At 37.7% G+C, this 22,886-nt stretch overlaps 1 pseudogene; it reads left to right on the top strand.

Annotated features, from left to right (window-relative positions):
* The window catches only part of LOC101401533 (mitochondrial import receptor subunit TOM5 homolog pseudogene), a 63,328-nt pseudogene that overhangs the window by 15,028 nt on the left and 25,414 nt on the right, over positions 1-22,886 (top strand).

The raw sequence follows: 22,886 nt of genomic DNA on the forward strand, positions 1-22,886 counted from the left end.
ATCACCAGTGAGACATGTCAATGTTCCAGCCTCCAGTCTGAGCTTCCCTCTCGGGTCTCCTCAGGATCCTGTGTGAGAGCTGCAGTACGAGGCGACAGCTCACCCACGGTCCTGCTGGGGTAGCCCCCTTGCTCCCTTTGCATTGGTTACTGTGAGATTATCCCTTTTTGTTTCTTACATTAACCTCTTTTTCTAACCCTAAGAAAATAAAAGATATGGTTCAAATCAAAAAGGCATCGTTCTCATACTTGGATGTGTTTTCTATAGTATGTAGTCTGGTTTGAAGTATCTCAAGGAAGAAAGACTCTTGAGAACCCAGTACAAGCTCTATGTGGAGTTATGAAGTGGGCAAAGTTTGCTTCTGTCACTCTACCCCCTTGTCTCTACAGCCCTCCCTCATGCCCTGAGGCCCCCTAAACCCTGACTCTAGCTACTCAGGGTTCTCTTCCACAATGTCCAGTATAGGTGTGCAGTTCCCCACTCAGCAGCCTGTTCTTTACATTCCTGTCCTATCACTCATCTGTTCATTCATCACTCTGCAAATATTTATTGACCACCTACCATGTGCAAGTCACTGCATCAGATGCCCTGGATACAACTGTATGCAAGGCAAACATGCCCTTCCCTAGTGGAATTGCATTTGGTGATGGAGACCTACAGAAAGCAAGTAAAAAAAAATAATTACAAACTGTGGTAAAACTATGAAGGAAACAGGGTGGTGAGAGAGAAGATAATGAAGAGAAGGCTACTTTAAGGTGGTCAGCTAGACCTTTCTGAAACTCAAAGGATGGGAAAAGGCCAGCCACGAAAGTACAGAGAAAATATGTCCCATTAAGATAAAAACACATACAAAGGCTTAAGATAGGTAAAAGTTTAGCAAGTTTGAGGGTCTGGAGGAAAGTCAGTGTGGCCAGAGCCATGCTGGGAAAACAGAAAGAGGGAAGGGAGGAGGGCAGATCATCCACAGCCTACAGGTCTTGGTGAGGAGGTCAGATTTAGGTTCTCGTTCTGAACTATCTATTCATTTTAATGAGTAATTTTATTCTAAAAGCTTTTAAGAGCACTGGCTTTGGAGTCAAAAGGCTGGATTCAGATATTTGCTCTGATACTAACTATATCTTCTCTCAAAATCTGGAGAATAATATTTAGCCCAGAGACTTGAGGTAAGAATTAGAGATAATGTATGTATAGCACCTTTAAACAGTAGGTGTCCAATTAACAGCTGTTATTATTGTATTAGTTATCTATTACTGCATAACCAACCACCCAGAAACATATGAACTTAAAACAAGAGACACATGTATACAGGTCAGCTGAAGGTTGGCTGGCCTAGACTAGACTTCATTGCCTGTGACTTGTGGTCTTCTTTACATATGTCATTCTGGGGCCCAGGCTGAAGGGACAGCAGTTTCCTAGGGGAAGTATGGCAATGGCAGAAATGTAAGAGATCGAGGTCAATATGCAATCACATTTCAAGTCTGCTAATACCCGTCTGGCGCACGCTGAGCCCAAAGTCAAAGGGCAGGTAATTATATCCTGCCCACCCCGAGTCTCAACCAAGTCACATGCTAAGCCCAGTATGTAAATATTTTGAACAATAAGTTAATCTACCACAGTTTTTGTTGTTGAAAATAACCTAACATGTTACCTTACTCAGGAATGCTCATATTTTCATGAGACTGTTATTAACACAGAGAAATGAATGAATGGAATCTACAACAGATAATTGCTACAGAGTAAGGAATAGTTTCTTACTCAGTAACTGACTGACCACACCCCTAATCTGTTTATTTTGTACACTTGGAAATTAGTATTTTATTGCATTTCTACCAGAAGGTCACACTTGTATTTTCCATTAAAAGTCGTTATTATAGAACACTCACGTTGAAAATCATTTCGCTAATTGATCCTAATGTAGGACTTGCCATTTTTCACAAGTGACTTATTATGCATAGGCCAACAGAAACAAAGTACTGGAGCAACAGAATCAATTTAATTGTCTTTAGGAACCACATAGAGAGCTGAACAATCAGGAAGCTTGTGCGTAATCTTTCCTCTTTGTAACTTCAAGCCAACCACTCAGACTCATTTTACAGAAGAGGAAATGAAAGAATGGAGAGTTGTACACATAAGTAACAACCATTAGTTGCTGGGACACTCTCCCATTCTCCATGGGGGGTGAGGATACTAAAATACATTATAGCCCAATTCCTGATGAGTCAATCCAGCCAAATTGCCTTATATTGGTGCCATGATGGCTCAGGGAGAAAGGCATCCTGATGCCAAAATCTAAGTATGAGAGCAGCTATCTGTGGCTCTCTCCACAGACACACCAGAGATTCAGAATCACAGAGAGAGCTGAAAGGTTGTCTGGAGGCTAACCAATTACCCCTTCCATACTGTGCTTGCTTTAAAAAAAAAAAAGCAAATAGGACCTAAAGTGAACAAAACTGCCAAAGGTTGTATTTGAGTTTTCATTCACAGGCCTTTGAGGGACTTTTTATCCCGAGGATGGAAATTAACTTGATTTTATAAGGTACTAAGCTGGAATCGCTTTATGTTTGATCTCAGTAAAGATGCTGTTAATTTTCATTTATTCCTCAACCATGAGAATGAGGAGAAAAATCAACGTCATGCTGTTTAAATTCTAATTATGTTCAAGGAAATAACTTGCTACTTATAAATCTCCAACTCCATATCCTCCTCATCCCCTCTCCCCCCACCAGCCCTGTTCCAGAAATGTTTTAAAAATACAAAACAAAAAATTTTTTTAATCTGAGGAGACGAAGATAAAACCAAAAAGGACATCCTTGTGATATCTGAGGTTTCAATAACTATGTTCTGAGAGGACTAGTTGATATTTTCAGTTTGGGTCCATTGCCATATTTTGTTCTCTTTATCCTTCCAGCTCAGAAAATATACACTTGAGTTGTTATGTTAACTTGGAAAGTGCACCTAATAAAGTTAAGGTAAATTTATGAGTGTAATCCATTAATGCAAGTGTGTGTGTGTGTGTGTGCATGTGGTGTGTGTGTGTGGTGGCTGGATTTGGAGGTGGGGAGTCCAGAGAGAGAAGAAACCATGAAGCTGTAGAAATTACCTATCACCAGATGAAGAAAAGCTGGTGAGCTAGCTCAAGTTTAAATTTTCTCCTCAGGACAGCATGAAGCCACTGTGTAAGGAGTCTGGGGAATTCCTCGTGACATAATGGAATGAACATGTAATTGGAAGGTACAATGAACTGAACTAAGATGTTTGTTCTGACCTTAAATAGATGTTGCATGAGATAAAAGGGCCTTAAAAGAACTCTTGGGGAGAAAGGCTTCTATCTTGGAGAAGGCAGCTGGGAATAATAACACTGAGTTCAAGACCACACCCCTGCCCTGCTGAGGCTGTTAGACCTCATGCCCACATTAACACCTCTGATCATCCGTTCTCCCTCTTACGAAGTAAGTGCAACAACCGTTTCTCACCGTTGTCGGGAATGTTAAATGAGACAGTGTACTAATGTACAACACAACGTTTTGTAATCTGTGACAAGCTGATCCAGCCGTAAATCCTGTCAGCTCTACCCTCAAACTATGTCCAGAATCTGACCACTTTTCACCACTTCCATAGCCTCGTGCTGGTCCAAGCCACCTTCGACTCTGACTGGATTATTGCAGTTACTTCCTAATGGGGCTCCCTGCTTCCACTCTCGCCCTGACCGCCAACTCCCTCCAGTCTATTCCCTACAGAGTAGCTGGAGAGACCCTTTCAATATGTCAGTCAGATCATGTTGCTCCTCCACTCAAAGATCCTCCCCTGGCTTCCCACTTTCCCTCAGAATAAAAGCCAAAGTCTTTAAATTGGTCTAAAGACTTTATGGGTTCTGCCCACCTCCCTACTTCTCTGACCTCATCTCCTTCGTGGGTCTTCCCTCTGTTCATAAAACAATCCTAACATGTTCCTGCCTCTCGACTTTGCACTTGCTGTTCCCTCTGCCTGGAATTCTCTTCCTACAGCTGGATTTTGTATAGAATGATCTATCTGATGAGGCTTCACTATTAAGGTGTCCAGTGAGGAGGGGAAAGAGGAGAGAGCAATGAAGGCATCTGTGGGAAGAGAATTCCAGGATTTCTTTGACATAATTAATCAATGCAATCAATTCTTAAGTATCTATTATACTACTAACTTAAAGTTGTCTTTCTTTCTTTCTGTCTTTTCAGATCTTCATATCTGGAAAAGTAACTTTGTGCTAGGAAGTGCTAGAATGTGCCATTCAATTTACATCTCTAAATTCCTTTCTAGCTCTAGTCTTTTGATACTACCCTTTAGCACTTCATCCATACAACATTAGTACACTGCTATATTTTCAGAATTTCCTCACGCAAAGGACTGTTGTTTCTGCTGTGTATCTGCCTGATAGCCCTAGCCTATCTTGGACCCATCCCAGCTGAAGAGAAGACAGAGAAGGCAACTGTTAGGAAAGAGAGCTCTTAAACCAGAGATCCGAGAGATTCCATGGGCAGGAGAATGGGGGATGGGCAGACACCCAAGGCAGGAGAGGGACAGTGCCATGTGGCACTGTGGCAGGAGAGAGGAATGGGAAAGAAGGAAGAGTTTGGGGGTTTTCAAGAGTTGTAACTGGTGAAATCCTCTGGGTTAATGGCTGGGGGTAAGGAGCAGTGAAGGAATGCGAAGTATCTTAGAGGCCCAAGAGGTTCTTACTTACATAATTGGGTGGGTATTAAGTTGGTGCCATTAGTTGAGTTGAAGCAGAGCCTGATTAGTGAGTTCAATTTCATTGATGTCAACTAGTTATCTACGGTTTAACATATAGTTATAAGCGCATTGCACTGAAGTACCATCTTTCAAGTTTTGGTTTTATTCACATGAATATTAATTAAAGTATCTTCCAAATGTTACCTGAAATCTCGATACCCTTTGTCTACTCATCCCTCTTACATACCAATCTATAAGTGGAGATAAAGTTACTTTATAATACAACAATATAATATCATTGAATATAATCAATATATTATTATTTAGTATATATTATATTATATAATTAACATATTAATGTAATATACTATACAATATAACATAATATAATGTAATATATAACAATCCTTGCTATGAATAATAATAGCTACCCAATATTGAGCACTTACTATGGGCTAGACATGTTGTCTGCTTCTATCCTCACAACAAACATGAGTTAGGTAGCATTGAAATCAGGATTTGAATGGTTAAATAACTTGCCCAGTTCACATATAAGTGCCTGAGCCAAGATTTATACTCGTGTTATTTGATTCCAGAGCCAAAGCCCCTAACAACGAAGGCATCTTGCTTTTCTCTTTTTTTCTTTACTTGGTCTCTCCAAACCATTTGTTAAATTATTAGAGACTTTTCAACACCTATAACTATTTTTCATGTAATTTCTGCTAACTGTACTTGCTTTAATGTGTGCATAGACAAAATATTATTTTTAAATACATGAAAAGCAAATTTATTCTTTTAATTCAGTCAAAGAAATTAGAATTATATAGGTTAGTAGATTGGTATGACAAAAATATTTCTTTTTAATCATTCCTCTCTAAATTATGTTTACTTTTTTCTTATTTCTTGTGATTGAAATTTTCACACTTAAATATTTGTCTTTATACACATAATTAAATTCAGAACAATTCAAGCTTAAATGGCTAAATCTTGGCAGTACTAAATTTAATGCATGAATTACAAGGATGGGCTAGGATGGCATGTAATTTTTGAATGTCACTGCTGAAACTCCACTTTGTTGCTTGAGCCTACCATGCTAATTCAATAGATTTAAAAAAGAAAAAGCTCTTTGATTGAAAAGACATAGCAGAAAATTGACGAGCACGAATCTGGCATTTTGTCACTCAAGTGAATATGATAATGATGGTATCATTAGGCAAAATAATAATGTGACAGTTTCATATGATGAAGAACACTTCTGCCACAGAGAATTTAAATGTCAAGCACCTGGATTCCCAGATGTTTACCAGTTTCAGCTACACAAAACCCTCCGCTAACCTGTGCTCTCTGAATAACTTTGAAACATATTGGGTAGTTATAGAGCAGAGGCCAAATCACATAATCATTGTTGGTGGTGGGGGGAGTAATATTCCTTTGTCCATTTGTTAAAATCAACCTGCATTTATTCAATTAGCATATTATAATTTGGATTACTTCAGAGAGACTAAGAAAATGGAATTCAGTTGTTACCTTCATCTTCAAGTAGTTTTTAAGTATTCCTTTATAAAGGATGCCTTCATCTCCTGTGCGTATCAATTTCTTCAAATGTAGTCTTGAGCGCGTGTGTATGTGTTTGTGTGTGTGCATGTGTGTGATGGGGTGGAAGTGTCTTTCTGTTGGGAGTAGATTTTTCTCCCCAATTGGAAACAATCCCAGCTTCCTCCTATTGTCCCATGATTACTGGTTTACAGAAGCCTGGGGTTTTGCGTGGAAGACAAGTTCCTGAAGGGCCAATTGTTTACCCACTTACTGTGATTCATAGGTGTCTTGGCACCTGGTGGAACAGGCAAGTAATTGCTAAGCTTCCTCTTTCATTGACTTTCCTAGGTCCTGCCTTCTTTTTAGCTAAGAAACACAATGTAATAACCATAATAACTGAGCAGGTTTGACCTATTGAGAAAACATCTTCGTTCAGGTGGTGGTGAATTGTTTTTATCCAGGTCTTCAAGCAATGACATGGTGCACACCTGCTTACTAACAGTAAGCAGCAAATAGTGCCAACTTCCTTGTGCCCTTTAAAGAAAAAACTTCTCATCCAGAGAGTTCTAAATTCCAGTTCTCTAAGATTCATGTAAGTTTTGGGAAAAACACCTAACAACCCTGATGTGCCTGAAGGTAAAACATCATTGGTCGTGCAGCAATGGTTCCATCTTGGCTGCATTTCAGGATCACTTGGAGAACCTCAAAAACAATCGTGCCTGAGTCCCTCCTCCAGAGAGTCTGCTTTTCAAAGCTGCCCAGGTGATTCTAATGGACAGCCAAGGTTGAGCTCTTCCAGTCAAGAGGCTTAGAGGCCACTCAGTGAACAGGTGCTCACCGTTGGAATCACCTTCTGGACATTGGTTGTTATTTTCCACAAGTATACGGGCTTACTTCACTGACAATTACTTTTTTAAAATTCTCAGAACACAGCAAAGCACTCTCTGTGAATGTCAATTTGTTGAAGTGTACTATTGTAAGGGGAAAAGGTTTGATTTTTCTTTACGGTAAAAAAATCAATGTAAGCTTATTTGAAAGAGATTTAGAAAAGATGTTCAAGTTTTCTTTCTTGTGACCACTTTGTATTATTATCATTTTTAGAGGTGGGAAAAAAAAACACTTCTTTACTTTTTGGCTATTAGGTAGAATATTTTTAATGCAGAAAAATGATGAATTCTACCAATTGGTTTAGTTAGTGTTCTTATTACTTCTGATGCAGTGAGCAAGGAGTGATTTATCGGCCTCAGTCATCGTTCTGGAGGTGAGACCTTAAACCCTGACTTTCAAGAGAATATAAAGATAAACAGGCAGTCATAATGTTGTATTGAACTCCAAGAATTTCTGCCTAGATGTAAAGAGTTTATGGCTTTTTGAAAAACTGGGCTTCCTCTGAGGTATTCCTATAAAAATATAAAATGAAAAATTTATTTGAATGGTAAATGCTAGTATTTGCTAGAATATGTCACTTTTATTCGGAAGCCTTGGCATCTGGTGTTCATAGCAAGATGTCCAGGTCAATCTTGTACCTATGAGAATCTTGTATCATTATCTCAATATCTGGATCCTTTACTGATTCAAATAATTAGAAACTCTCAAATAAACTGAAATTCAACATATAAAGCATATTTTGTTTGACTGAATGATATATCACTTTTCCAGATTTTCTTAGGCTTGAGATGGCATCATTTAAATCTCTGAGCCCAGGATAAGTTCAATCAAAAACTGGATTTTCTACAAGTCGAGATTCATATGTAAACATCCCTGTCGGGTTTTCAAGTTTTCCTAGAAGGGTTCACGAGTCATAAGTATACGTGGCAGGGCCTAGAGCAGGCAGGAATCTACCAGGCCTGCCTGAGTGCTCACTCCAGAGTCAGAGCTCCAGTACTGGGAACAGTAGGAGAAAGGACATTCTGAGGAATGGGACAGCAAGGGGGTGTGCTTCCCCCAGCTTTGTTGGGTGGCCCAATTTTAAGCTTCTGAACTGAGGTCAGGCAATCAGTCTTGATTTAAATGTTGCCAAGATCTCCATACTAAATATGTCTGCTATGACATTTAGGACCTTTTGCCTTGTGTTAATGTAATTTATATCAAGTTATAGCTCCCCTATTATGCTGAATAACTTGAATATTTGCCTAACATAATATCATAACCCTTTCCTTCAAGATCTGAACACTCTGCCTCCAAAGTCTATCCTGACTCCATCCCCTTCTCCCCAGTACCCCTGCGACTACCTTAATTGAAGCACCCCTCAGTTGCCTGGAATGCTGGCATAGCTTCCTTATTAATAGTCTCTTCTCGTCCACGTTGCTGCCCTCCCACCCCACCCAATCTATTCTTCACACAGTAGTCAGGTGATCTTTGCTCTGATCATGTTGCTTCTCTCCTTAATTCTCTCCTCAGAATAAAACCCAAAGTCTTTATTCACAGCCCTGCCTTCCTCGCTGGCCTGACCTCTACTCTCCTCTTCACCTCTCAACCATGCAGGCTTTCCAGTGTCCCAAACTTACAAGCATCTCAGAGCCCCCAGCCCTCACCTCAAGCCTATTGATTTAAAATACAGCATTCTCTCCTTTAGGTCAGAATCAGAGATAAATCCAAAGAAGTCATGCATTTATTAGTCTCCCATTTATCTCACAGGATCCTAGTGAATATTAAATATATACTGAAATACTGACAGATGTTGCATTCATATTATGTTTGATCTTCTGAAAAACCAAGCACATTTTTAAAAATATATGGGAGACAATATATTTTCTGAATTCAATTAAATATAATTTTAAGTCTACTTTTTAACAAGTTTGGTTATAAACGGATTATAAGCAGCATTGGGGGTGGCTAGTAGAAACTTATAAACAAGTAGCAGGAAATAACAAGGAGAAAAGAGACTCAAGAACCTAAAAAACTGGGTTAGGTTCATCTAGTGTAATCGCCAACAGCCTTCCTACATCAAGAGTCCGAAGAGCTCATCTGTCTTATTGTAGCCCCAAACCTTTGTGTTCATGACTATGTTCCACAATTATTAAGATAGCAAAATTGCGATCAATGTATCCGGCTTAATGTAGTAGAGAAATGCAAAATATGCTTAAGAGATATTTCCATCTAAAAGATTAAAACCGTCCGGGGCTGGCCCCGTGGCGTAGGAGTTAAGTGTGCGTGCTCCGCTGCTGGCAGCCCGGGTTCGGATCCTGGGCATGCACCGACACACCACTTGTCGGGCTATGCTGTCCCGGCGTCCCACATAAAAAAAAAAAAAGTGGAGGAAGATGGGCACAGATGTTAGCTCAGGGCCAGTCGTCCTCAGCAAAAAGAGGAGGATTGGCATGGATGTTAGCTCAGGGCTGATCTTCCTCACACACACACACACTAAATAAATAAATAAATTTTAAAAGATTGAAACTGTCCATCAAATCATTACACGTTAGTTACCTAAACCGTCCACTTGCGTGGAAAATCTAATCCTTAGTTTTCTATGGCTGCTATAACAAATTATCTCAAACTTAGTGGCTTAAAACAGTGCAAACTAATTGTCTTACAATTTTGTAGAAGTCCGACACAGGTTTAACTGGGCTAAAATCATGGTGTCAACAGCAGTATGTTCCCTTCCGGAAGCTCCAAAGGAGAATCTATTTCCTTGACTTTTCTAGATTCTAGAGGCCACCCACATTCTTTGGCTCTTGGTCTCCTTCTTTCATCTCCAAAGCTGGAAACAGAGGCTCTAGACCTTCTCACGTAGCACCACTCTGACCTCTTCTGCCTGCTCTTTTACTTTTACGTTCCCTTGTGTTTACAATGGGTCCACCTGGATCATTCAAGATAAATTCCCTATTTTAAGGGATTAGCAGCTGATTTGCAACCTTAATTCCATCTGCAATCTTAATTCCCTTTTGCCATGTAACCTTCATAAATTCACAGATTCCAGGGATAAGGATGATGATGTCTTTGGGGCAGGGTGGCTAGGGTTTTATTCTGAAGACCATAGGTGTTATGTTAAGTAATGTTTGTTAAAACAACCCATAGGGAAAAAAAAATACATTTGAGACATCATCAACAAAATAACAAGAGAGTCATCAAAATAATAATATCCACCTCACGGGGCTATTGTGAAAATTAAATGACAAAACATTCATAAAAAACTTTTTGGAAACTATAAATTCCCCTTACAGTTAAGTGCATGTAATAAGTCTACACAATGCAAAGAAAGCTCTGGAATCCACATTAGCCAAGATTTTAGACTTGCCAAGATGCCTGCTCTTATGGTGGGGTTCCATGGTAAAAGGTTCTGCAGCTATATTATGTTGTTTATAACATATATATTGTTTGTAGGACCTATTCAGACTGTGCCCCTACTTTACCACTCCCTTAGGAGAAGGAGACAGATGCTGATAGCAGGGCAGGGGTCACAGAGGGATTTTCCTGACGAAGGCCTCCCATTTGAGTGAGTCCACCTGCAATTCACTCCTAATCCTCTGCTGGCCCAGTAGCAATATATCCAACATTATATGCAATGGCCACACCTTAGAAGCCAAGTATCAGCTGTCCAAACTAAGACTGCTTGTAGTTCATACTGAAAGCACAGGTTCCCATCCAGTATGCAACAGCACATATGCTACAAAGGTGCCAAAATATTTTTCTCTTCAACCCCAGTGAACTCTCCATATATGATCAATTTCTATGTGGACTATGATGTGGAGAAAAAAAGCTGGATAATAATGGCGAGACCTCCCTCGCCACCATTTTAGCAAACTTAGTGACTGTCCAGGGTCCCTCTGCAGAACTCCAGTAGTTTCTGATGGAAACTCTGCTCCTACCCTATTCCTTCTCTCCTCTCTTCTCTTCTATCATATGTACCATATTCTCTTACGTTAGGTGTTCTGCTAGGAAATATAAAAAAATATCTCATACCAAGGAGCTCACTTTGATAATGATTCAGTAGATTTCCACAACCTCAAAAGAAGACTTGCAACCACTGTTTTTGGATGCTGGAGCAGTTAGTGATGCTGGTATTTCAGTCAAGTGAGCAACCCAGAGATGAACCATCTTTGGATAAGCCCTGGCACATCTGTGACGGTCTTCTCCATCACCACCTCAAGTCCACCCTGCACTTTAGGTCCATTTTTACCGACAGTTTTAGACTTTCACTGATGTAAAGAATAGAAGTTACAAGTCACTAATTCAACAACCCATGAGGCCAATTTTTATTACTGTTTTTGACAAGTTATTTTGAAAATCTTGCCTTTAAGTTCCAGATTCCACAATCACCATAAAAGAACAACTCCAAATGAAAGTCAAGTGCATATTGAGGATATAGGATTTCTATATATGTTTCTGCCTCCAGATTCCCACTGAGTAGTTTGCTATTAAAGAATGCAGGATCAGCCCTCACCTAGGGACTTGTCTTAAGATGTAAACTAGCTAATACTTTCACTCTAAAAGCTTCTTCCTCCATAAAAGCAGCAAATTACAAACCGGCCATAATGATTACTTGAGGGCAGATGTATGTATGTATTTATGTTCATACATATGTATTATACACCTAGTGAACATTGGAAAAATAAGAAAACACATTTAACAGACACGATTTAGCCCCACCTTCTTTGAGGTGGCTAACTGAATGCATTGCAGCTTAATTCATGAGTTCCAGGTGTGCTTCAATAGCCTCAGATACATTTCTGGGGCACGTCCAAAAAGGGAAGGTAACTTTCAGACTCATGCCCTGTTTACCCTAGCAGCAGGCAACCTACCAAACTTCAAATTGAGTTTCTCCCCTAGACTCTAACTTCTGCATCTCTGTTCCCACTGCAACTGTTATGTAGAATTAGGTATGAGACTGATTTTTTCTGCCTCTTTCTGGAAATACTATACCATGGATTCTGAAGGAGTGACCCAAATCCCTCATTGCTGCTCAAATACCAGGAATGAAATTCTATACCTAAGGGAAATTACTGTGGAGGAGAGCAAGTACATTTCCACATTCTATAGCCACTCAGAAGAAGGCCCAAAGTTTCAAGAGGGATGACAGAGGAAGGAAAGAAGGCAACTTTCACATCTCAGAGACAGTAAGGGGAAGGAGGGTGTACGGGGCATAAGTGAAGAGCCAAAGTGACCCTTATGAGGCCATCATTTTACTGTGAGTCCCAAAGGGAGAACATGAGGAAATCCTAGTTAATATTCTCATTATGATTGTGTGGCACTTAGAGGGGTTAATTTGGTCTTTCTAGGGTGGGGGAAAGAAAACTTCTTTAATTATTATAGAAAGGACAAAAAAAAAATGACCTCAAATTTCTGGTATGAATGATAGGACTCAAGAGGGTTAAAGAAATAAATATTTAGGTAAATGACAGGGAGATATGGGTAAGTAAATTCTATAAGACAGAATTTCACTCTCTAAGTCCTAATACCAATTGTGAGACTAAAAGGCCAAAAAGGGCTTTTCTCAGCAAAGAGGTAAAGGTCAGTTACTTTTGAGACCTTCTACCCTTTCCCTAAAGAGTATTAAATCATGCAATTTAAATAGCTTCGGAATTACTTTTAAGAACCTAATTTCAATGTGTGTCTCTTTTCTCTGACCTGCAAGGTGCTTCAGAGCTGAGGACATCAGTAAACAATTTTAAGTGTAATCTCTTTCTACTTCTTTGCACTCAGGTGAAAAGAATCAGACCAAAACGAGAGATAGTATCACACACAGACTTGATAGTATTTTCTAGGCCAGTTCTTCAAAAGACTCAAAAACCCTACCTTTTATGAAAGGCCAAACCCACTTGATTTCAACAGATTTGTTTTGGGAGCCCTGGGCATAGTGGCACAGCTTGGAGCCTGTGGTCCTACCTTCTTATCTGGTCTCCTTTAGTTGCTGTGGGATTCTGGGCTTCAGTTTGCTCCTTATTAAAATGAAGGGACTGGACTAAATTATATCCAAATTCTTTTTTTAGCTCAAAAATTTGAAGAGTCTATGACGCGTAAGACTTGATTGCCTCCAGCCCAATCACACACACACACGGTGCACCTGCACATAAAGAATCCGGCTTTTATATGGTGTCATTGATTGGGGGGTTTGTGATTCTAAACAAATGAACACCCCCAGGAGCACTGAATTTTATGAATTGATTAGATTAGGAAGTTTATCAGCAGTTCAAAGAGCAATTTGGGAAAGTTCTATGAAAAGAGAAGAATTTACCCATTAACCCATTTTTCATAAGCACTGGGAAGTAGAAAAAAAAACCCTCCATATTTGTGAGTAGACAAAGGATTGTCAATGAAACAGTTGATTTAGAATGAAATATACTAAGATAGAAGGGACAAGTGGAAGAGTTTTGGGTACAAAGGAAGAGACCAAATGGTCAGAAAATGAGAAAAATTAGAATTGCACATGGTCACGTGAAAAGAGTCAAGAAAACATCAATAGCAAGAGTTGAGGTTGCGTTTACATCCCTCACTTAGAAGATGATGACATAACTGTATTTCACATACTTTCACTGATTTGGAGGATGAAAACATTTCTAAAGACCCTTCAATTATTAGGGAAGGAAGATCAGAAAGGAAGTAGTGTCTAAGCAGAGTCTTGAAAGGATGAATTGAAATTTGCCAGGAAATGTGGGTAGGGAAGTTTATCATCATAGATGGTCAATTTATAACTCAACCATTACATTTGAATATATCCTGAGCTTTCTACCTTGTCAATTAAAATACTTAGGTTTGTAATATATATGACAATCCTGGAATATGCTTAGTGAAACACAGTTTTATTAGATACATGTCTAAAAACTCAATTCTTTCTATTGATGTTTTCTTAACTCTAAAAAATGCCTAATGACAATTTGAAACAATAAGAAATCATCTACAATTCTCTCGATAGATCTGTATTACCACAAAAAATCTTGCAAGTGTATATCTTCTTGAGAAATCAGAAACGTTTTTAAATTAATGATGCTAGTACAAAAATAAAAAGTCATTTCTTTTGGGGGAGTGATCAGTTTTCAGACAAGGCAATTTTGTTTTTCTATTTTCTCTCCACATAGTGATATCTTAAATCTCATCTTTTTCCCATGGTTAAAATCAGCTTTGCCACACAGACTACCTGGAAAAATTCTATTTATCATTCAAGCCTCTGTTCAGACACTACTTCTTGTCTGACATTTCTTCCCTGACCACTCCCAAAGCCCCCAAATGAGAGTTTAATCCTACATGTTCACTTCTGTCATTATTTGATTATCATCTCACCCACTCAACTATGAGCAACCTGAAGCCAAGAAAGATGATAGTTCTCTGTATCTTTATGCATGGTGTATGGTCAGAATTTGTGTTCCATAAAGATTTTTTTGAATGAATGAATAAAAGTAAAAACATAGACGTATTTGCCATTTTTGTGAATTCTGAGACTTCAATATAGCAAAACACACAAGGAACAAAGTAAGGAATCATTCCAGGGCATATGGTAGAGGCAAGATCATCATCATACATGATAAATTCTCAGCTACAGCCACCCACCTAGAGGGGAAAATTTTTTCTTCTACCCTTCTAGATTCTTTGGCTGGTGTAATAATCAAATTAACATAAGACAAATTAACAGGAGAAAAACAAATTTAATTACATACATACGGGAGCCCCCTAAGAATATGAGATCCAAAGACAGGTTGGACCATTGAGGCTTATATGCTATCCTGAGCTAAGAAATGGGATAGGGGCCTGGGGCTTCAAAGGGTAGGAGGATAATTCAAGGCAATAAGAAAGGCAAATTTTTGGTAATTAGATATTTGTCCTGCCATATATATAGGTCATTCGGATAAAATTATCTCCAGCAATCTTGCTCTCTCTCTGAGCCAGGCCCTCTATCTAAATTCTTTTAGGTAGTTAAGGGAGAAATAAAAGTTTTTCTTGAGTCTGCTGGTCTTGATTGCTTTCAGCTCAAAATAGTTCATATGCCAAATTGTCACATTTTGGAGAGGCTCCTTCTGAACCCCTTCAGTCCCACCTTTGAAACTTCCCCCAAAAGTTTCACAGTCCAGGAGTTGAGTTGATAGATTTTGCCATCTCATTCAACCAGTCTCTTAGTCCTGATTATAGGTCAGTTCAGTTAATTGGTTGTGTCTCATTTTAGGAGGCAGTGATGAAGGCGGGATTCCAAAATTAGGCCTATAGTGCAAGCAATCAGGTATTTAATAAGAGGAAATTCTATGGAAACAAAAGAAAAACAAAGGTTATTAATTGGAGCAGATTATAATCCCAGCTTCTGAGTTATGAAGGCAGCCAGTCAAGAAGACTTCTAGATGTCCTGCTTGAAGCATCTTCAGATGGAGTGAGGGCAGGCAGTAGCATTTTCCTGGTTTGCCATTTGAATGTCTCTGGTGGTCTTTCTGAGTGGCCACACAGCAACAGGCATGAAGATTGTCCATACATGAGCTATTGTGATGATTTGTCTAAAGTTTATATCAAGTTGTCCAACTTCAGAAAAAGGTCAGTTTTAGTTCTCAGTGATTCCAAGTCAGGAGAAAAATTGGAAACATTAGTTTACAAAGTCATAGTCATGTATTTGAGGAAACTAGAAGCATACAGGGTCTAGTCCAGTTTACAGGTATATAACAAAACCTCAAAGACAATTAACAATATTAGAATCTGATATCCACAAAGGGTTACTGAAACATAATTTTTCTTTCTGCAATTACCTCCGTTTCTATCAAGGATAACCATAGTAAGACTAATTTGTTTGCAAGTTAAGTCTAGTTCCAATAAACTTGGCCTGATTATTTATGTAAGTGAAACAAGAATATTGATTGACTATATATAATCTTTTAATCTGGTCTGCTGGAACTTTCATAAATCTTAGATTGGACTTCTTAAAAGCCTCTCAAGACTAAGAAGCCAAGCCAAGCTCTCACCATCAGACTTTGCCTGCAATACCTATATATTTGGGTGAATTCCTCTCTTCTCAAGGTCCCCGAAATATCCTGAGGTTCCTGTGACTGCCAGGAAGTGATCATTCTTACTTACTTGGTAAGGCCACTGGGAACCCTGTAAGCAAGGTACCAGGCCAACTTTTCCAGGGGGCTTTATTGGCTCCGTAAAGTTAACCTTAGTACCTTAAAGCTGTCTGGTCGTATCTAAGTCTATGCATGTCTCTCTCAAACCGGACATTCCAGTCAAAGCCTTGGTAATATAACCAATGCTTCCAATTATGTCCTGTTACAAAGAGAACAGATTCTTATTGAAACTATGTAAATAACTCTATTGTCATGAAAATAAGAATATTCACTATGCGTTTCCAAATTCTGGAGGGATCAGATAGGGAAAAAAAGATAAATATTTCAATTCTGTTTACAAAGGTATAATTTACCAAATTACTGTACTTTACAGATAGCTTAAGCAAAAAATGTTTCCTTAAATCAAGAAAAAACAAAACATTAAGGAAAGAACAATTATAATCACCCTTCTCAGTTCATTCAATCCCATGTAATCAAAACTGGTTCTGCTTGAATCCAGTCTTTCCATCAGTTCTGGAAATTCTTACTGAGTTCAGTTTTATGATCTCAAAGTTATCAGGAACCTGTACTTTTCCAAAAGGTCATTTCCATGAATCTCCTTGAAGATGAAGCACTTTTGCAGGAATGCTTTTGTGAAAGCATCAGAGTATAGCAATAACTGTCTGTGAAAAGACTTAAAGATGCTCATTGTTAAAGATCTGATGAAAGTTCATTACAATGGAATTGACAAGGAGATTCAGTTATTTCTGTAACATGCAATATTTCAAGATAATAACTAGAATTATGACTGGTAACATTATACCAGGACATATCACATTTCCAGGAATTTCACACAATTTCTGGAATGTTTATAACATATACCTATATAAACACAACATAAAGAAGGCTTTGTATTAGTTCTTATTTGACAATGCTTCCCATGTAATTTAACATCATATCATAGCAAATATCATATCATATGATATCAAATATGCCTAATTAGTTTAATATCTCTTCTTTTATAAGCAGAGAGAACAAATCCTATGAGATGTTCCAGCAACCCTCTGGAACATTTCAAACTTAGTTTGAGGTCAAAAAAGACTTTATTTAGAATTTTATTATGGGAAGTTTGTTAAAAATATCAAAAAGGTTTTTAAAACACTTGTTCAAATAGGACCATAGTTCACTGTGAAACAATACTTTAGTTAACCATTTAACGAAAGAGACAATAGAAGATGTTAAAGGCAAATATAGAAATTTAAATAGTTGTAAAAAGCATATTAGTTCTTTTATAGAGAAGATTCAGCTTTCTGAACACAGGAAATTATTTTGACAGAACACAGAATCCTTGTTTTTTTTTTAGGCATATTATTTTAAAAGGTAAAGAAAAGGCTTTTACAATCTCTTGTTATCAAGAACAACCTATAGTCAAGATACTTTTGTCTTTTTAAAGAAAGAAAGAAAGAAAAGAAAGAAAGAAAACCAAATTCTAATTTTGCACCAGCTTACTTTTGATATTAAAACTCATTTACTTAATTAAATTTACTCCAATCTTAACATTGGAGTAAATTAACATCTCCACACATAAAATTCCTTTCCCTTATTTTTTCTAGTAGTTTTAATTATATATACTAGAATTTTTAACACTTAAACCTTAATTCTTAGTGAAAATAAAGAAGTAAGCAATTATGAACTGTCTGTTACAACAGTATTCTTTACCTTGGCAAATTTATGAATACATTTCACATTTTCTAGAAACATATGCTTCTTTATAGTAAAATCTTTCAATGTGGCACAGAACATGTTTACTAATAGACTCAAATATCTTTAGTTTCTCTGTAATTAGAAGACAAAAGTAGGTAAACCTATATTCAGTAATTAATGTTTCAGTGTTTTATCTTATTTGAAAATGATCTGGATAGTCAATGAATTTCCATCATTTAGCTTAGCTTAGCAAAACTCTAAAGTTTCAAGTTTCCAAAAGATTTTGGAAGCTATTTTTAAGTACACATACCATAAAACATAATCATGCCCTTGAAAATTCTTATCCCCCTTACATCTATCTAAATCATTTGTTCCCAACAATTAGATTTAGACTACTCAGGAAAAAACCTTCATGAGACATTAGACAAAGTCAGCCATCATCATAAGCTATTTTTCTTGCTGACAAATTTTGTAACAGAAGTAACATAAACTTACTTGGCTTGTAAACCCAGGTAAAATAAATGTATTATATTTAATGTTGATAACTCTAAAGTCCTGTCTGTATTAATGAAACCAACAAACTTAAACTAGCTTTTATTTACCAAAAATTATCCTAGATCAGGGGCCAGCATGGTGATGTAGCGGTTAGGTTCGTGTGCTCCACTTCGGTGGCCAGGGGTTCGCGGGTTCAGATCCCAGGCATGGACCTACACACCACTCATCAAGCCATACTGTGGCGGCATCCCATATACAGAATAGAGGAGGATTGGCACATATTTTAGCTCAGGGTCAATCTTCCTCACACACACAAAAAAATTATCCTAGATTATGTGAACTTAAAAAGAATTTGGGTTAATTTTTGTTATATTTCTTCAATTCATATAAGTGCTTGTTTTTAGCCAATTAAATAGAGCTCTTTTACAAATTAGTTTTAGCAATACAATCCAGAGGTAGAAAAATATCACACATCTACAACACATGTATATAGACACATGTGAACATACAAACAGATGCAAACAGACATCTTATAGTTTCATTTCAAAATTTTAGCCATGAGACAGACACAATAATGTAAAACTCCCTAGTTATAAAAGAAGTTGGATTTAAGTTGTTGTTCTGGTAGATAGAATAAGTTAAGGTTACCCTGCTAAAGCTTCACTAATATCTGTGGAGAAGCACTTAAAAGATTTTTTTTTCACCCAAGTTTCAACTGACCTTTCCCCCTTTTCATCTCCTTCTGATAAGAAACTTCTCCCTAAAGTTTGGACTTTAACATTTACATCTCAAGGGTATAGGGAAAGAATGTGAATTATAAACCTTTGAAGATAAAAATAAGGGAGGGTTTGGGACTAGTAAAAAGGAATAGGTGAACTTTGAACTGCCCCTAGAGCTGCATTTCCAGTTTTGCAGAGGACTATAAGACAAGGAACAGCTGCTCTCAATTCCTCAAAAAATTGGGTTGTAACTTAAATTACATAATAGGATTATCTGCCCATAAATCTTTTTACAAGGGCTTTTGAAGAGTTTTCTTACCCTCTGGATATATAGTTTTATTTTAGCTTAGGGGAGGAAGCCAAAAAAATTCCTATCAGGCTCTGAATATCAGCTATGGTCACAAGTTCAGTCAGACCTGTGGCATCCCATCTTATTTTCTGCCTTTTTTATCTCTCCACTAATCTCAGGAGATAATCCACTTACAAAAATTTTTGAGGGTCCTCCCTGGATTTAAGAAATTATTTCACTATGGCCCTTAGTTCGGTCTTTGACCAAGGAGTGAAAGATAGCTGAGGAGGATCACCTGCAACCTTGGGTGGTTTTATTTTAAAAGGTAACTGTTCAATAGTCTCTTCAGAGTGGAAAGACAATTCAGTCGGAGGATTACTAGAATGAGTACTCAAATAGAAGAGCGAGGGGAGCAGTAGGAATTACGTTAGTCTTATAGTCTTTTGTTTTAGTTACCTCTTATATCCTTAATTTTTCATTAGCCTTTTTGCAATGAATTTTTAATGAAGCTATTTTGGAATTTTGAAGTCTTTTGGAGCCTTCTGCATGTCAACTAAAATAGGTGTCCCATTCCATTTGTTTGATTTGGGAGCCCTTGCTTTCAAGTGCGCTTCTTAAATGAATTCATCTAATTGGAACAATTCTCATAATGGCCATTGTAGCTTTTCTGAGGGCCAGCAGCAATTTGGTCTGACCCTTAGCTGCAAATGGAGTTCAATCCACATTTCTGTTCAGCCATATCTAGCTGCAAATGGGCTGCAAACCACTTTTCTGTCTGGCCATATTTTGGGGCCCCAAACCTGAGGGTTACCAAGCCAAGTCCTCTAGACACAAAACAAGCTTAGTAAGATTTTTCCTTTTGTTGTTGTTGTTGTTTTTTAGATATCTACAGCTTCCAGGAGCACAGTTCACAGACATAAAATAAGCAGGTGTGCTGGAAAGTGGCGCACTTAACTCTGGATTTTAAAGAGGGAGAATTTACATTGGATGTTGAGTTTAATTTTTGTTCTAAGTCTAATTTCTGTTCTTTCATCTTGTTAAAGGAGTCCCTAAGGCTAGCCATTACTTTCCTCTGTGTCCTCTTTTTAATTCCATCTTTCCATGGGTACCAATAAGACAATTGTTTAAGATGAGAGTTCTCTAAAGTTTTTTTTAAAACAGGAGAAAAACAAATTTAATTATGTATGTATGGGAGCTGCATAAGAATATGAGATCCAAAGACAAGTCGAGCAATTGAGGCTTATATGCTATTCTGAGCTAAGAAATGAGATATGGGCCTGGGGCTTCAAAATGGAGGAGGGTAATTCACAAAAATATAAGAGGGGCAAATGAGGGGCCAGCTGGGTGGCATATCAGTTAAGTTCATGCGCTCTGCTTCGGTGGCCCAGGGTTTGCAGGTTTGGATCTGGGAGCAGACCTATGCACTGCTTATCAAGCCATGCTGTGGCAGGCACCCCACATATAAAAAAATAGAGGAAGATGGGCACAGATGTTAGCCCAGGGCCAATCTTCCTCATCAAAAAAAAGAGGAGGATTGGCAACAGATGTTAGCTCAGAGCAACAGATGTTAGCTCAGAGCTAATATTCCTCACCCAAAAAAAAAAAAAAAAAAAAATGAAGGGCAAATGTTTGGTAATTAGATGTTTGCCCTGCCATACAGATAGGTCATTCAGATAAAATTTTTTCCAGTAATAGCTCTCTCTCTGAGACAGACCCCCGGTCTAAATTCCTTTAGGTAGTTAAAGGAGAAGTAGAATATGCTGGGTCTTGATTGCCTTCAGCTCAAAATAGTCCACATGCCAATGTGGCACATTTGGGGGAGGCTTATTCTGAATCCCATCCAACTCTATTTACTTTGACAAAATAGTTTGCAGAAGCACCCATGCATTTGTGTACGTAAATTTCATTGATTCCTTTTGATCACTCTCTAGGCTTTGGAATCAAGTAGTCTTTGATTTAAGCCCTGGACATCCCACCATTATGAACTTATTTAAAATTTCTGAGCCCAATTGAAAGAATAAAGAATTATGGGGCAATTCCATCATTCCATCATTCACTCAAAAATATTTTTGTCACTATTTCCTACCTATAAAATAAAATAACACCTACAGAATGTGTTATTATGAGAATTAAATGAGAAATATATACAAAATGTGCATTATATAGCCTAGCACATAAAAGGTTCTTTGTAAACGGTAGTTATCAATACCAATGCAAAGTGCAGTAAAGGAATTTGGCCTGAACCAAAAGATATTACATCTCCCTTCCTCCTTGTACCTATTCAGGAAAAATATCTCTCCCTTTTTTCTGTGCCTACTTAAGTATTAAAGGTTTCATCATCCCTAGTAGAAAGGGGATATCATATTACTACAGTATGGCTTATCATAATTCTTAGATAGTGATCCGCTATATACCAAACCAAACAAAATTGCCATTAGCTGGAGAAAACAAACAGCACAATTTACATTACCAGCTGTGTGATTTGAGGCAAGTTTCTTAAACTTTCTATACCTTGTAAACTGGGAATAATAATAGTACCTATTTCATAAAGTGTTGTTATGATGAAATGATCGAAAACACACACACACACACCCCTCATAGAATATTGCCTGCAGGTGTCAGCTCTACAAAAATGTTTACTATTATTATTACTCACTTTAAATCAGTAAAATACCAACACCGACAAGGACACAGAACACAATCTGGTTAGCAGTCCATCTATTCCTCAATACTTTAACCTTGGGAGCCAAAGGGTCAAGGGTAGTGAGATCCATTCCTGACTATTGTACTCTTAGAACCACAGTTGGGCCCTAAGAATGCTATCTTGCACAAGAGACCACATATCCCTTTAAGTGAGTCAGGAATTATAAGCCTGTTATGTTTTGTTTTCCTAAAAATGCTTCACTCTGCAACAACCAACTTTTTAACAGAGAGAAAAAAAAGAAAAGATGATATTTAAAATTTAAGAGCCATGGTAACAAGTAACTTTCAAAGAGGAATTTCACATTAACAACAGGGGTAGTAGACAGAATATTTATATGGAAACAATTTTCTTACTTTGCTAGTAACTTTATGAATTCCCATTACAATATCTCTGAGCTATTTTTGATTTATCCATCAAGTTCTTCTGTTTGTTACATCAGAGCTTGTTGCTATGGAGATGACAGAAATGACACAGATTCACCAGCACGGACCGTTTTCCAAACGACTAAGCATCTTTCCCTCTCATAAAAGAAATACATCTCTCTCAGATGTCCCTTGTGTTTGCATTCTGTGAAATAAAAATAGATCTCACATTTTGCATTTAATAATGCAATGAGCCATTTGGTGTGATGAATTTCTTAATAAGTATTAGTTACATTTGGAAAAGATGGGCTTGTTGATAAATACTTTGCTTTACATTTAGTGTAAATGTTACTAACCACTATATTTAGTAGTATTTTTACAACTCAAAATTATTATCACATGTGCTATATTATTTGGTCC

The sequence above is a fragment of the Ceratotherium simum genome, chromosome 1, assembly GCF_057802395.1.
Source record: "Ceratotherium simum simum isolate JZ-2026a chromosome 1, ASM5780239v1, whole genome shotgun sequence".
Taxonomy (NCBI): Eukaryota; Metazoa; Chordata; class Mammalia; order Perissodactyla; family Rhinocerotidae; genus Ceratotherium; species Ceratotherium simum.